The sequence below is a fragment of the Camelina sativa genome, chromosome 9 (assembly GCF_030686135.1).
Source record: "Camelina sativa cultivar CO46 ecotype springtype chromosome 9, ASM3068613v1".
In the NCBI taxonomy this organism is placed as follows: domain Eukaryota; kingdom Viridiplantae; phylum Streptophyta; class Magnoliopsida; order Brassicales; family Brassicaceae; genus Camelina; species Camelina sativa.
The window spans coordinates 19,515,611-19,530,430 of record NC_141888.1 but is presented as its reverse complement, the minus strand read 5'-3'; the positions used below and the strand labels follow the sequence as shown (position 1 = coordinate 19,530,430).

At 31.1% G+C, this 14,820-nt stretch overlaps 1 long non-coding RNA gene and 4 pseudogenes across 1 annotated transcript; 1 reads left to right on the top strand and 4 right to left on the bottom strand.

The window, feature by feature from the left end:
* Positions 1-466: 466 nt before the first annotated feature.
* Positions 467-1,221, bottom strand: LOC147938331 (uncharacterized). Its single transcript, XR_015567083.1, has 2 exons — positions 943-1,221; positions 467-821 (listed from the first exon to the last, which is right to left on the bottom strand). It is a non-coding gene; the product is annotated as an uncharacterized LOC147938331 (long non-coding RNA).
* A 1,341-nt stretch (positions 1,222-2,562) lies between these two features.
* LOC147938330 (E3 ubiquitin-protein ligase RSL1 pseudogene) lies at positions 2,563-3,509 on the bottom strand (annotated as a pseudogene).
* A 788-nt stretch (positions 3,510-4,297) lies between these two features.
* LOC109126423 (E3 ubiquitin-protein ligase RSL1 pseudogene) lies at positions 4,298-5,100 on the bottom strand (annotated as a pseudogene).
* Positions 5,101-5,498: 398 nt separating this feature from the next.
* Positions 5,499-7,321, top strand: LOC104715288 (E3 ubiquitin-protein ligase RSL1 pseudogene; annotated as a pseudogene).
* A 3,617-nt stretch (positions 7,322-10,938) lies between these two features.
* LOC104715287 (putative F-box/kelch-repeat protein At5g03000 pseudogene) lies at positions 10,939-12,102 on the bottom strand (annotated as a pseudogene).
* Between the last annotated feature and the right edge of the window lie 2,718 nt (positions 12,103-14,820).

Here is a 14,820-nt window from a genome sequence, read left to right as displayed (position 1 = left end):
TGTTGTGGTTTCCATGTCTCATGGACTGGCTATTTATAGGCTTTCTAAAATTAACTGCTACGGATTTGCGAGAGAATTTGCGATAGTTTTGCGACGGGTTGTTTTTAAATATTTATTTCTTGCTACAAATTTGCGAGGCTGTGTCCTTTTTGCCGACAAAACAGGTACACTCGGGGAAAACTTTTTTGCCGACATCTAGGTCCCTTGTAAATTCTTTGCAAATTTGCTACGGTACTTTTATCGCTAATTCGTCACAAATTTGTTAGGGAATTGCGTGTCATTTGCGAGGAATTTACTTTCCCTCGCAATGATGTCTTAGTTCCGTCGCAAATTTGCAAGAGAAATATCCATCGCAAAATTTGCGAGGGAGTTACGACAACGGGATACGAGTAGCAAAGTACTCGCAAATCCATAGCAAATTTGCGACGACGTTTTTCCATCGCAGATATACATTGCAAATCGCGTGTTTTCTTGTAGTGATAGTTTTTATTTGTTTATTAAATTCATTGTATGTATAATAAATATATATCTATACAACTATATCTATAGATGGCATCGGCCAGAACACGGAGATGTATTATTGCGGCAGCAGCCGATATGTATTGGTGGTGAACTGTCGAAAGCTTCAAAACGTAGTGGCGGTGGTGAAAGGTGCGAGCATCTTCGGTGGTCCTCCACTTCCACCACCATCTCCGACGTCATCGTTGACACAAGGGTCTTCATATCCACCACCTCCGATGTCGTTGTTGACACTAGGGTCTTCAGATCCACCACCTCCGACATTGCTGTTGACACTGATTCTTCAGATCTGTCGATGAAATCTAAAATACAAATTAAAAAATAATTAAAACAAATAGGATTTCTCCAGATTTATTCTCAGCAACGATGTGTCAATCTCAAGCGAATAAACAGATTGAGAAGGAGAGAGAGAAGGTGACAAACCAAAACAACAGCTCCGTAGAGGAGAAAAGAAGCAGCGGTGGTGTGGAGATATTAGAGAGATGAGAGTACGTTGGACGAAGCTAGAGGAAGAGAATAGAAGAAGTAGCGGCTGTGGGATTTAGACGAGAGAATTTAGGTTAGTGGAAGAGGAGCAAAACACTTAGGGAAATGAAAGAGAAGGGAAAGAAAAGAAAACACTTAGCCAAAAAATAAATTAGGTTTTTTACCTCTCTCCACAAACCCAAATTATTTAGACGGTAAGACCCAAATTTTCTCACTATTCCCAAAACTTCACTCCCTCCAAATTATAATAAATTATATAATCTAATATTTTCTACAGCAAATTATTTTATGTAATTTTTAGTTTTTGTAATAGTATTAGTGGATTTATTAATTATATAATATGACATATATCTTACAAAAGTGATACCACATATTTGCCAAAAGATAATCTTTGCTATTTTAGATTAGCCAATGAGATTTTTTTTTTTGATAAAATTTTGGTAATTTGCACTCATTTAATGTTATTATTTTGATATTGAGGGTTTAGGATCTAAAAAGTATTAGATTTGATTTTAATTAAGACTTATAGAGAAAATATTTTACACTTATATTTTCATTATTTTAATTAAGACTTAGCAGATTGTTACACTTATATTTTCATTATTTTACATTTTTCATTATTTTTAACTACTTTTTGTGACGATTTCAATTGTGTGAAACATGTCTACAACATATTGTGTCACAAATTATGTTGCAAATTTCCTACAGATTTAAATTGACACTTTCAGTAATTAAATACCCACATTTAGTGACATCTTAGCTACAAATTTTTTTCCCAACTTATTAGTCACTAATTAGTATCAATCTGTAGTATTTGTTTCCTACAACTATTCCCGTAACAAAATCTCGTAGCTATATAAACGTTTTTAACTTTTTTTGCTAGTGATAAGGTAGTAAGAATGACATACTTCAGACTACTGTATGTACTTTTTCGTTCGCAATCAATCTAAAAAAGTAAATTAACGGCCTAACATATCTTACTTCAAATAATTCAACTTTAGCTTTTAAAAAAAATTACTTATGAATCTAAAAAAATTCAATTGCAATTTGTAGAATGTTTTAGTCCGTTTTAAAAATAACGATAGATAAAGCTTTTTATTAAAACAATAAGAAATTAATTATACAGTCATTAAATTCTATAAAGTATGTATATGATTTATATTAATTCACCTTTTTAAAATCCATGTATTTATGCAGATCTTAATCTATTTTATAAATATGTAAGAATTATTCTTCATTCTGTAAACTTGCAAGTCTAAATTTTCACTGCTTAACATTGTCAATATATATCAGGTCACCGCGACGCCTTGGGTTGTCTGGTGGCCGTAAAGCTGATGAACTTCATAAAATTGAGAAAGGGTAATAAGTTAATTATAAATGTTGGGAAAAAACCATACAGTCGAACTTGTAATTATGTTTGCTTCAAACTTAATCCCCATCAACAACCCACAAAACCGGTCATACTATTTTTTGAAGCAAGTAAAAAATATAAACCAAAACAAAAAACTAAGTCATGCACATGATGGTAAGGCACTCTGGTGAAGGCGCAAGTGGATGTTATGGCGTTGGAAGATAGACATGGCGAGCACCATGATGACAACTTCCAGCCTTGGCTCCACATTGGTAGCAAAACTTATGTCCACATCTACAATGAAAAATATAATTTGATTAAAACATTATTATAAGAAACAAAAAAAGATCAGATAAAAACATATATAGCAATTCGGATGTTATTAATAGAGATGATACCTGCAAGTTACTTTGATGCATCCTTCTGAAAGTTCGATCATCTGTTTGCACTTTCCACATTGACGCCACATGTTCCGATTTCCTAAAGCTTTGAGCTTTATATCATCAGCAGTAGGATTTGGACCCAGTTTCTTGTAATCGCCGCACGACAAGTCACTATGCCACGGAACTTTACATTTAATGCAAAGGAGTTGACGGCATTCGAAGCAGTGTCTTCTAACTCTAGCTTCTGTTGTAGATTTAGAAAAGTATCTCCTAATTACACCAGGTTCTTTAATTGATATAGAAAGCTCTTTTACCGACATTACAGCCGAGCACCTCGGGTTTGGGCAATAAATTCTATCTGTTATAGGAATCGTGTCCTCTTTGATCTTTTGTTGCCACATCTTTCTTAGTTCAGGTGTCAAAAGATCAGCACAGTTTCCAAAAGTCAGCTTGGACTTGCAACGGTAATGAGGACATCTAATCACACTTCCCTCAAGTAGCCTCACCTCTATATGTCGTTTCACACACTTGGAACAGAATTGATGACAACATTTATCAACACAAAACATCTGATTAGCGTCAATATTATCATCTAAACAGATACCGCAAGTCGTTTTGCGAGTAGACTCCGCTCGGCGAGGAGGATTCTTCACAAGCCTGCTGGATTTAGAAACTATAGTTTCCGTTGATTGTTTATAAGCATATCTGATACTATTTCGGGGCACCAAAATCTGAAAGCTCGATGCAAATTGTTGGCTTATACGTTGCATATTTATTCACAATTCACAGATCAGAATCAACTATTGTGAAGGAGGTTCGATGAAATTTATAAATTTAAATAGAAGATCGAACAAGTAACGCAAAAGACCAAATAAAATAAAATAAATAAATAACAAGGGATAGGTGTGAGAAGGAACACCCTAAGCAAAAACCAAAAAGGATTAGTGATTGATATTATACTATTTTTTTTAAACCAGTGTAACATTATAATTGCAAAAGTTAGAATATAATAATGAAAAGTTATCGAGAATGAAAATAAATATTTGAAAAGTAGAAAATCAATCAATTGCATGTATAATAAGACTAGAATGTATGTACGTACGTGAGGGAAATATATTCTTAAAACAAACTTATTTGCTGCTAATCCTTAAGACAATATTTAAGTTTTTTTTTTTTTTTTTTTTGTGACAACTACAATATTTAGTTATAAATGTTAAATGATACTAGTATATGTAATATTTTCGAGATTTGTAAAAACATTCTAACACTTTGATTAGAAGAAATCGTATTTAGATTCCCTTTATAAACTGAAAACATATTCCATCTTTTCTTTGTAAGGGCAGAAAATACTTTAAAACAATCTTTCATTCTTTAAAGGGTATCAAAATAGAAAATCAAAAGGAAATTGGAATATATTTTAAGTTTGCTCCTAATTTAATCCTATCATATCAAAACTGATCATACTATTTTATGAAGCAAATTAAAAAAAAAAAAAAAAAATCTAATTAATATAAGTACCAAAACGAAAAGTAAGCCAAGCGCAAAGATCGATGGTAAGCTACTGCTGTGATGGCCTTGTAGGATAGATATTGTCAAAATGATGTTCGCAATCTCCAGCCTTGGCTCCACATTTGTAACAAAACCTATGTCCACATCTACATAGAAAAAATGGAATGAAAAATCAGATGAAATCAATCATATAAAAAAAAAAGCCGAAAGTAAAATGTTTTTTGTAACAGATATGGTACCTGCAAATTACTTTGATGCAGCCTTCTGAAAGTTCGATCATTTGGTTGCACTTTCCACATTGACGCCACAACCTTTGATTTGCTAAAGCTTTGAGCTTTATATCACCTGCTGAAGAATTTGGATCCAATTTCATGTAATCATCGCACGACAAGTGACTATGCCACGGATCTCTACAGTTGATGCAAAGGAGGTGAAAGCATTTGAAGCAGTGTCTTCTAAATATAGCTTCTGTTGTGAATGTAGAGAAGTATCTCCTGACTCCAGCTTTGTTTAATAGATTTAGAGAGTTTTTTTTAATGACATTAAAGCCGCGCACGTCGGGTTTGGGCAAGAAATTCTATCTGTTATAGGGATCTTGTCCTCTTTGATCCTTTTGTTCCACGTCTTCCTTAGTTGAGGTGTCAAAAGATCAACACAGCTTCCATAAGTCAGCTTGGACTTGCAGCGGTAATTAGGACATCTAATCACACTTCCCTCGAATAGCCTCACCTCTATATGTCGTTTCACACAGTTGAAACAGAACTGATGACGACATTTATCAACACAAAACATCTGACTAACCCCAATATTATCATCTAAACAGATACTGCAAGTCATCTTTTAACTAGCCATGCCTTGCATAGACGCATCTATGATACTATGTCTAGCAAACAAACTCTGAACACTCGACGCAATATATTGACTTATACGTTTCATATTTATTCACAAAGATCAGAGTCAGCGAGCAAAAGTTCTCTTAATTTTATTAACGTGAAAAAGAGAGAGAAAGAGCATGCCAATTCTCTTTTTAGTTAGAGATTATCGAAAACCCCTATGCAAAAGGGATTCGATATTATCTCTAAAGAAAAAAAATATTAGTACCTCATAATTGAAAAAATACAAACGTAATAATGAAATTTTTTTTTGGTGGCCGCAAATATAAAAGATCTTATATAAAATTAGTGATTATCTCTATTAAGAACAAAACATAATACGTAATATAACTTCTCGAATAGCTTCTTCAGATCTTTTCCAACCAAAAACTTGACACAAACAATCATGGAAAGATATGAAGTAGGCTTTGTTTCTAAGAAACAAAGAGTAACCAAATCTTCGTCGGCAAAATACGTCGATACCGTTGTCTACAAATTGTATTTTAAGGGTTTGGTTAGCAATGATATTGCAGCGGATATTACTGCAGAGCATAATGGGAAAAAGATGGCGATGGCTGGTTTTGGAGTTGTAATTTGCAATCAGAAAGATGAGTTGTTGTTTGAGATAAAAGAACCAGTGAACGACGCCAAGATCAACATCGAAAGAGTTGAGATTAGGGCTTTGGTTCGTGGATTAAGTGAAGCACTTGATTTAGGAATCAAAAAGCTTGTGATTTATTGTGATGACTCTTCGATTTACCAAAATGTAAGTCTTTTTTTTTCTCTACTTTGTTATATGCATTTATTGTGATTCATGACACTCTAAATTGGCTGGTTAGTGGTTAGTTAATTAGTATTGCATTATCAAAACTTCAAGTGCTTAAACTATTCAAATAAAGTATTATTTATTTCTTATGTTTTAGCCATTAATTAGATGGTTGTGCATACTGGCTTGAACGCACTTGTGAGAAATAACTTTTGCAAACATTACTGTGAATATATATTTGGTATTTGTATATCTTAAAGAACAGTTGTATCATATCTTGTTATGTGATGATGACTTTGATTATAATCTGCATCGGCGAAATATATCGGTTTAACTAGAATGAATCTAATTTTTAATGCAGATAATGATTGGTAAATGTGATCCTAAGAAGGAAAGAGTTGTCGAACAACTATTGGAACAAGTCTATCGCCTTCTAGAAAAATTTGATTCTAGTAGAGCTATTCTAGTTTGTAGAAACAATATCAAGTTTGTTTTTAATCTTGCAAGAGAGGCGATTGTTTCTCAAACCAGCACCGCCTCGGAAGTTAAGGGAGAAGTTTGTGTCATTTGTCTGGAAGAAACCATGGTCGATCGCATGTTCTTTGTCGGTAAATGCCTTCACCGTTATTGTTTTCCTTGTGTTAATCAGTTTGTGGAAGTGAAACTGCAAAACGGAACTGTGCCCACATGCCTTGATAATGAATGCAAGTTAGAGCTGAGTCTTAAATACTGTAGCAAGGTTTTGAAACCTAAGGTGATTCAAATGTGGAAACACAAGATGAAAGAGGATTCCATTCCCGTAGCTGAGAGAATCTATTGCCCCTATCTAAACTGCTCAACGTTGATGTCCAAAACTGCGATTTCTCGATCTGATCAATCGAATGATGCAGCATGTGTCAAATGTGCTGGACTCTTTTGCATTGATTGTAAAGTACCATCACATTCTGGTTTGTCGTGTACTGAGTACCAAGAACTTCACCCTTACACTCTAGTTGATGATGACTTGAAGCTTAAGTCTCTAGCACAGAACCAAAAATGGCGCCAATGTGTCAAATGTCGACATTTAATTGAGCTTAATCTAGGCTGCAACCACATGATTTGCAGGTATATATATATATATATATATATATATATATATATATATATATATATATATATATATATATATATATATATTTTAAAGCAATTAAGATATAATTTGAGACTAAATATTTACAGTTTTATAATCTCTTTTATGTTTTTTTGTAGATGTGGGTATCAGTTTTGCTACAGATGTGGAGTTGAATGGAAGAAGAGTCAAGTGATTTGTCCTACAGGTTGCTCACGTACTGCCGATGGTGATTTTGATTATAATGATGGAGATGATCATGAAGGTTACTGGGATGATTTGTATGCCGATTTCTCCCCTTGTCCCCGATTACGTGGATTATTATAGTCTTTTGATCTATGTGTTTTGATTAACAAGTTATTTTGATACATTTTCATCTCTTTCTTTTGAATTCTTACTTTGATTACATTAGCAGCTGCACCTTGACAGTTTCTTTGGATCTTTTGCATTTTAAATTCGTAATGGAATTTGAAGGCTAACTCTCATAATCTTCAAATTTAGATGTTTTGTCATGGTACTTTGCAATATATTTAACTTGATAATTTATTGGATTCTCTGAAATATGGATCTTAAGTAGTGTGCTTGTTTATAATTAATTAAATCTTATATAATATGAGAAGGTTTTTTCCTAACTTTGCATACCACGATGACATTATATAATATGAGAAGGTTTTTTCCTAACTTTGCATACCACGATGACATTTGGCATCATATATTTTCGACACTTGTCTTCACTTCTTAATTATCAAATTCTTTTAATTCATTTTTTCTCAAAATTACATATATTATTTTTCATATTCACTAAATTACAATGATATTTCTGTACTAAAAAATATATAGACATTTGTGCAATGTCCTTTTAGTAATTACATATAGATATTATTTATCAATATTTTATATATTACCATAACACTATAATTTTGCATAGGTATCATTTATCAATATTTTATATAATTACTATAACATTATAATTTTGCAAATAAGAAAGTATTAAATATTAATATTATAAGTTTAGACAAAATAAATTTCTGATAATTAAAGATTTAAATATTAATATCATAAATCTGGAAAAATATAATGTGATGGTCATTAAATTCTTAACTAACTTCAAGCTATAAAAATATTATAATATTATAATTATTATTTGTTGACAAAAAAGTTATAATATATGTTATAAAAATTATTTTTATTTGATATAATAATATATATTAATAACATTTTTTTACTCAATTCTAAACTAAAATTCAGTTCGCATTTAATATGTTCAATAGATATAAAGTATGTGATAAATATATAGCAAATATCTAACTGAGAATTTTATTTTCTAAATGAAATTAATCAAAAAACACAAAGAATTATATTTTTAGAACACATATGCATTTGAAGTCATTTGTATAATTCATTAAGATGAAAATATTTTGTTGCTAAAACATTCAAATTATAATGATAAAACTTTTAAACATGTGTGAAGCATGCTGGTAATAGATAAATATCAAAATTACTTATGCTACCTATAGTTATCTAATTAATGAAATTAATTACACATAGAATGAAGGAAGAGCATGAGTTTCGGCTCAAGAAGAGGTTATTCGAGAAATTCAAGCTATAGTGTCGCTCTTCTTGGAAGAGTCTGGTTTAGAAAATATTGATGTTTTATAGATTATGTTAAGAGTGGACAAACTAACACATAATGTCCATGTTCAACCACATTTTATTTTATATGTAATCAGTGTTCTTTTTCCCAATATAAAAAATGTTTGTACGTCTTGATTATGCATTAAAACATGAAGAGCTCTATATTTTCTAGGATACAGACTAAATATTTTAAAATAATCTTTCATATTAATTTTTTTTTCAATTTAATGCTTAACTAATCAATAGTTATTCAAAAACAAAACAAATAACAAACATAAGATAAATATCGAAACACAAAATATAAAATTTTAAATATTTTAATAAATTTAAATATGTTAAAATTATTATAAAGTTTACTTCTGGTATTGTATAACAAATAAAAATATTTGCATAGAAATTAGAAAAGTAAAACATCTAGTAGCTAGTATGGACTGTGCATGGAATATCTCACACCAAATTCTAACTGCTCTCTCAATCCATCTTTAAGTATGACATTAATATTTAGATCTTTAAGTATTGGAAATTTATTTTTTCCAAAATTATAATATTAATATTTAGATCACTGCAAAATTATAATATTATGGTAATTATATAAAAATTTGATAAATGATACATATTCATATGATGTAAGATTTGTTTTTAATTTTTTCCAAACATCATGGGAGTTAATATGCAATAAATTGTGTTAATGATTACTATTAAAAAAAAATATAATATCATATTGTTTTATATCTTTAAATTATTTTAGAATAAATTGATTTGATCTTTTGGCACAAAAACTACAAATATTATATTTTTTTCAACAAATGATTATTATAATAACATTTTTATAGCTTGAAATTAGTAAAGAATTTAATAACTATCATATTAGAATTTAATAACCTTATCAAAGTTAAGGCACCGGGGTATGGGAATTTCATGATAGCCCATTTGTTGATGATTGAGAGAAGAGAAGCTGAGAGGCAATAGCCAGCAGCTACACCATAGACTGAGGCTTGACGAAGGAATACACTAGACCAAGTCTCTTGGATTGGTGGCTCTGGAGCTATCTTAACCTCGATTATTGAAGTTTCGATTTCCTCATCGTTCGTCATCTCAGTATATATAATAATATATGATAATATATGCAATAAAATTGTGTTAATGATTACTATTAAAAAAAATCTATCATATTGTTTTATATCTTTAAATTATTTTAGAATAAATTGATTTGATCTTTTGGCACAAAAACTACAAATATTATATTTTTTTTTTAACAAATGATTATTATAATAATATTTTGATAGCTTGAAATTAGTAAAGAATTTAATAACCATCATATTATATTTTTCCAAAATTATGACATTAATATTTAGATCTTTAAGTATTGGAAATTTATTTTTTCCAAAATTATAATATTAATATTTAGATCACTGCAAAATTATAATATTATGGTAATTATATAAAAATTTGATAAATGATACATATTCATATGATGTAAGATTTGTTTTTAATTTTTTCCAAACATCATGGGAGTTAATATGCAATAAATTGTGTTAATGATTACTATTAAAAAAAAATATAATATCATATTGTTTTATATCTTTAAATTATTTTAGAATAAATTGATTTGATCTTTTGGCACAAAAACTACAAATATTATATTTTTTTCAACAAATGATTATTATAATAACATTTTTATAGCTTGAAATTAGTAAAGAATTTAATAACTATCATATTATATTTTTCCAAAATTATGACATTAATATTTAGATCTTTAAGTATTGGAAATTTATTTTTTCCAAAATTATAATATTAATATTTAGATCACTGCAAAATTATAATGTTATGGTAATATATAAAAAATTGATAAATAATACCTATGCAAAATTATAATATGATGGTAATTATATAAAATATTGATGTTTTATAGATTATGTTAAGAGTGGACAAACTAACACATAATGTCCATGTTCAACCACATTTTATTTTATATGTAATCAGTGTTCTTTTTCCCAATATAAAAAATGTTTGTACGTCTTGATTATGCATTAAAACATGAAGAGCTCTATATTTTCTAGGATACAGACTAAATATTTTAAAATAATCTTTCATATTAATTTTTTTTTCAATTTAATGCTTAACTAATCAATAGTTATTCAAAAACAAAACAAATAACAAACATAAGATAAATATCGAAACACAAAATATAAAATTTTAAATATTTTAATAAATTTAAATATGTTAAAATTATTATAAAGTTTACTTCTGGTATTGTATAACAAATAAAAATATTTGCATAGAAATTAGAAAAGTAAAACATCTAGTAGCTAGTATGGACTGTGCATGGAATATCTCACACCAAATTCTAACTGCTCTCTCAATCCATCTATGATTCTAAAAACCCTTACATCAATGTGAGATAATCTCAGAAAGAAACCGGTACGAGGGTCACATCCCTCAAAGGTAAACACTTTCTTAGTCCATTCAACGGATCCCCAAAGCTCTTTTAAACCGCGTCTCTCGAACAAAACCTCGGCACACCAAACCTCCGTTTTACATTCCTTACGACAACAGTGATCTGGAGAGCGAACCGTCACCCACTTCCACCACACTGTCATACTTTTTCTACTGCTGGACTTTCCCACAGAATTAATATCATTAAAAAAATATGTATAATCAGAGAGTTCCTCAAGTCCTTCAACACATCTCCATATTGAATCTTGCTTTGGATCATTCCAAAAAAGATTATGATGGGAAATTGACATTAGACGTAACCCGTTATCTACCAAGCAAATCTTCGTATCCAAGTTAAGCTTCAAACCATCCCTCGCATAAACCTTTCCACCCATCACCAATTTGCCTGGCACCACATTCATTTGAGCGGTGAGGTTTAGTGTTGTGGGCAATAATGGCTCCCAAGTTTGGGTCTTTGGATCATAAACCTCTCCCCAACCCTCGATATTGTCTAAACTAGAGCCTCCAATCACGTAGATCTTACCATCGATCACATCAGCAGCTGCAGCTTCTCGAGGTAGACGCATGTTTGGTAATATACGCCATTGACGAGATCGACCATCAAAACTCAACACTCTATTGCTTTTATGTCCATTAACGAGGCCTCCGATTATATAAATCTCCGAACCGATTGAAACAACACTCGAGGATTTGGGAAGTTGGTGAGGAAACGAAGGGACAGGTTTCAGTTTCTGTTGTTTGGGGATTCGGGAAACTTTGAACCAGCTAGGGTTAGGGTTTTTCTTATTCAGGTCTAAGCAAACGTAGAGGTAATCTTCTGTTATTCCGTTGCGTGATCGTGTGGCCTCGAGCTCAGGGGAAGCAATGAGAGATCGGAAATACTTGGAGACTAAGCATAGAGTTGGACGACAGTATCTTGGGACACGAGCCAAACAATGGAAAACGATCTCCTCCGGTAACGAAGAAAAGGACGTCGGAGAAGATGTTTTCTTCATCTCTTTCGTCGTCTATGTCTTTTCGTCGTCTATGGCTGGGAGCTAGTTTTTAATTTTAACGAATACTACCTAAAATTGAACTTATATTTGTAGCATATGCTACGGCCTAAGCTAATGAAGCATTTATAAAGAAAAGTTTTGGAAATTTTCTGATATTTCTTATGATACATTAGGGGATTTCTCTTTCTTATTAATTAGGATAATGAGATAATTTTAAAGATTATCGTCATAAAAAAATTAATTATTTTAAAAATATATAAGAGAAACTTGATAATTTAATTCTTGATATTGAGAATGAGAAGCTTTTAATTACTTGCCGGACACGTCCTTTATTTTCTATTTTCTATAGGTTTAGTCTTAGATTAGAACTTAATATCCTTTTGCCTTTAGGTGTTCGATCCCTACATATATAAAGAGACTCTGTTACTTTCTAATTTTGTTATATTCTTTGAAAGTATGCACAATAAATCCATGAAGAAAGAAGGCAATCTAGCACGAGAAGATGGCACAAACCCCACACCGGGAGATTTAAGTTCTGACTCTTACAGCCTTTATTTCAAGGGTTTAATATTGGAGGAGGCAACGGGGTTTGGGGTTGTAATTTGGAAAGAAGAGAATGGTAGTTGGGTTTTTCACATGAATAGATCACTTGATGACTCTTTCATTACAGTTTTGGAGGCTGAGCTCATAGCATTGAAGCGAGGTCTAACCGAAGCTGTCAGTTTGCGGATCAATCATATCTCAATTTGCTGCCGTGACTATCGGGTTTTTGAATTTGTAAGTTTCTCTTTTCTTTTTTTCCCTTGTTTTTTTTTGGGTAGTTATTTAATAAATTTGTGTGAAGGGTTTTTGTCGATGGTTTTGTGTGTTACATAGTTACTGAGTTTGTTATTTTTTAAAAAGGTCTTAAAATTACTCACATTTGGGTGTTTATTGTGTTAATTTTGTTTGACATTACTTGGGCCCAAATATCTCTATAGGCATTTAAATCTTGGGGTCTATTGTGTGAAAATTGGAAGTTAGTTGATTTGAGAATGTAGTACTCCTTTTTTTAAAGTGGCACGTGTCTTGTAACTGGGTGTTTTCTTCTTTCCCGTATATCTCTTGGTGAACGGAAAGGTGACAATCAATCTTTCGATCTACGGGACATTAGAAGGCTTGTAGCTGTTATTTTTGACGGTCGTATTTTGTTTTCAATCATCCATTGTATCGAAACAGAACACTGAAATTTTTCTCGCGGATATGCCGCACTACGCGCAGATTAATTTGAAAAATTTCATCGTCTAGGGGATATGCCGCGCTACGCGCGGATTAATTTTTAAATTTATAAGACAATGCTAAAGTGTTAATAGATTTTTCTGTAGCTATCTTGTTTTTTAGATTTTTTTGAACAATATCAAATGTACTTTGAATATTTTCTTTTACTTTTGTTAATGATCTTACTTAGCTGAGTTTCTGAATTGTTAATCTTGATGTCTATATTTATTCTAGATGTTAGTAAGAAAATATTCTTTATAAGCTTATGTACAGAGTGAAGATATTTTTTTCATGATAAGAAATGGCAGCAAATTCATGTTATGAATGAACTAAAAGTATAAGTAACATGCATCATTATGATGAAAATTTTAAGTATGAAATCTTAACTTTGTACAATAAAACTATTATTTGTCGACCTGAAATGCGTGTTTGTTACTTGTCAATCATTTCCATCAAAGTAAAAGTTGATTTGATTTTGTATCTAGAACTGGTAGAGCACACAAAAGATTAAGCGGCAGAATTCATGCTAATCACTTAAGCTTTTCCACTTACTATATGCAATGGATTATGGACACATAGACACTCATATACATACCCATTTACATTATTTGTATTGGAGGTGCAACAATCTAAGCGAAAACATAACTTTGGCCTCTCTTTAACTGGTTTTTCCGACCAAACTACAAACAGAACTTATCAAAACAATGTTCTTTACATAAACGATGCTCACACAAAAAATACCAGACCAATTTCTGCTAACAACACTTTCATTCTCTCCACTCTTGCACTAACTCACCACCTCCCTCACATTCTTCATCTCTTTATGTGACAAACAAATTGATCATCATCAGCTTAGACTTCATGGTGTTGTATTTCCTCCTGTCAATGCATGTTCAATGGATGATACTTTGGGATTCTTCAGAAATATGTATAGTGAGGATATACTATGTTCAATGTAGTACATATTTATGTTCTAATCATGCAATAGCAGGAAGTTTATAAAATATCTAATATACAAAACTGTAAGTTCTATACCTTTGACAAAAATAAAAATTTAAAACTGATCAGATTTGTATTTAATTGCCATGACAGTCTTACAAATTATATCAGAGTATTGAATAAGAGAATGTCTATTAGACTAACCTTAATTTGAGGCAGTTACGTTGTTGACGTTGTTGTGGAAGCTTAGCATTTATAAATTTCAAACTCTTTCGCAGTGCCGTTTCTTTTTCTTAACTTCCTAAATGAAACACGCAAACGAAAGTACATAAAATAATCAAATCATGATATGTAGTTCAATTATTTTAACCCCATATATCAATGAAGCACATTATTAATAAGAGAACCTATGAACAGTTAAATAAACACAAAAAATGGTTTGACCAACGAAGGAAAAAATGTTTGATCGGCATAGGAAAAGCCCAACAAAATCACTCTTCCTGATGTAAGTCGTACCTATGATTTTAGCAATTGGAGGCGTCT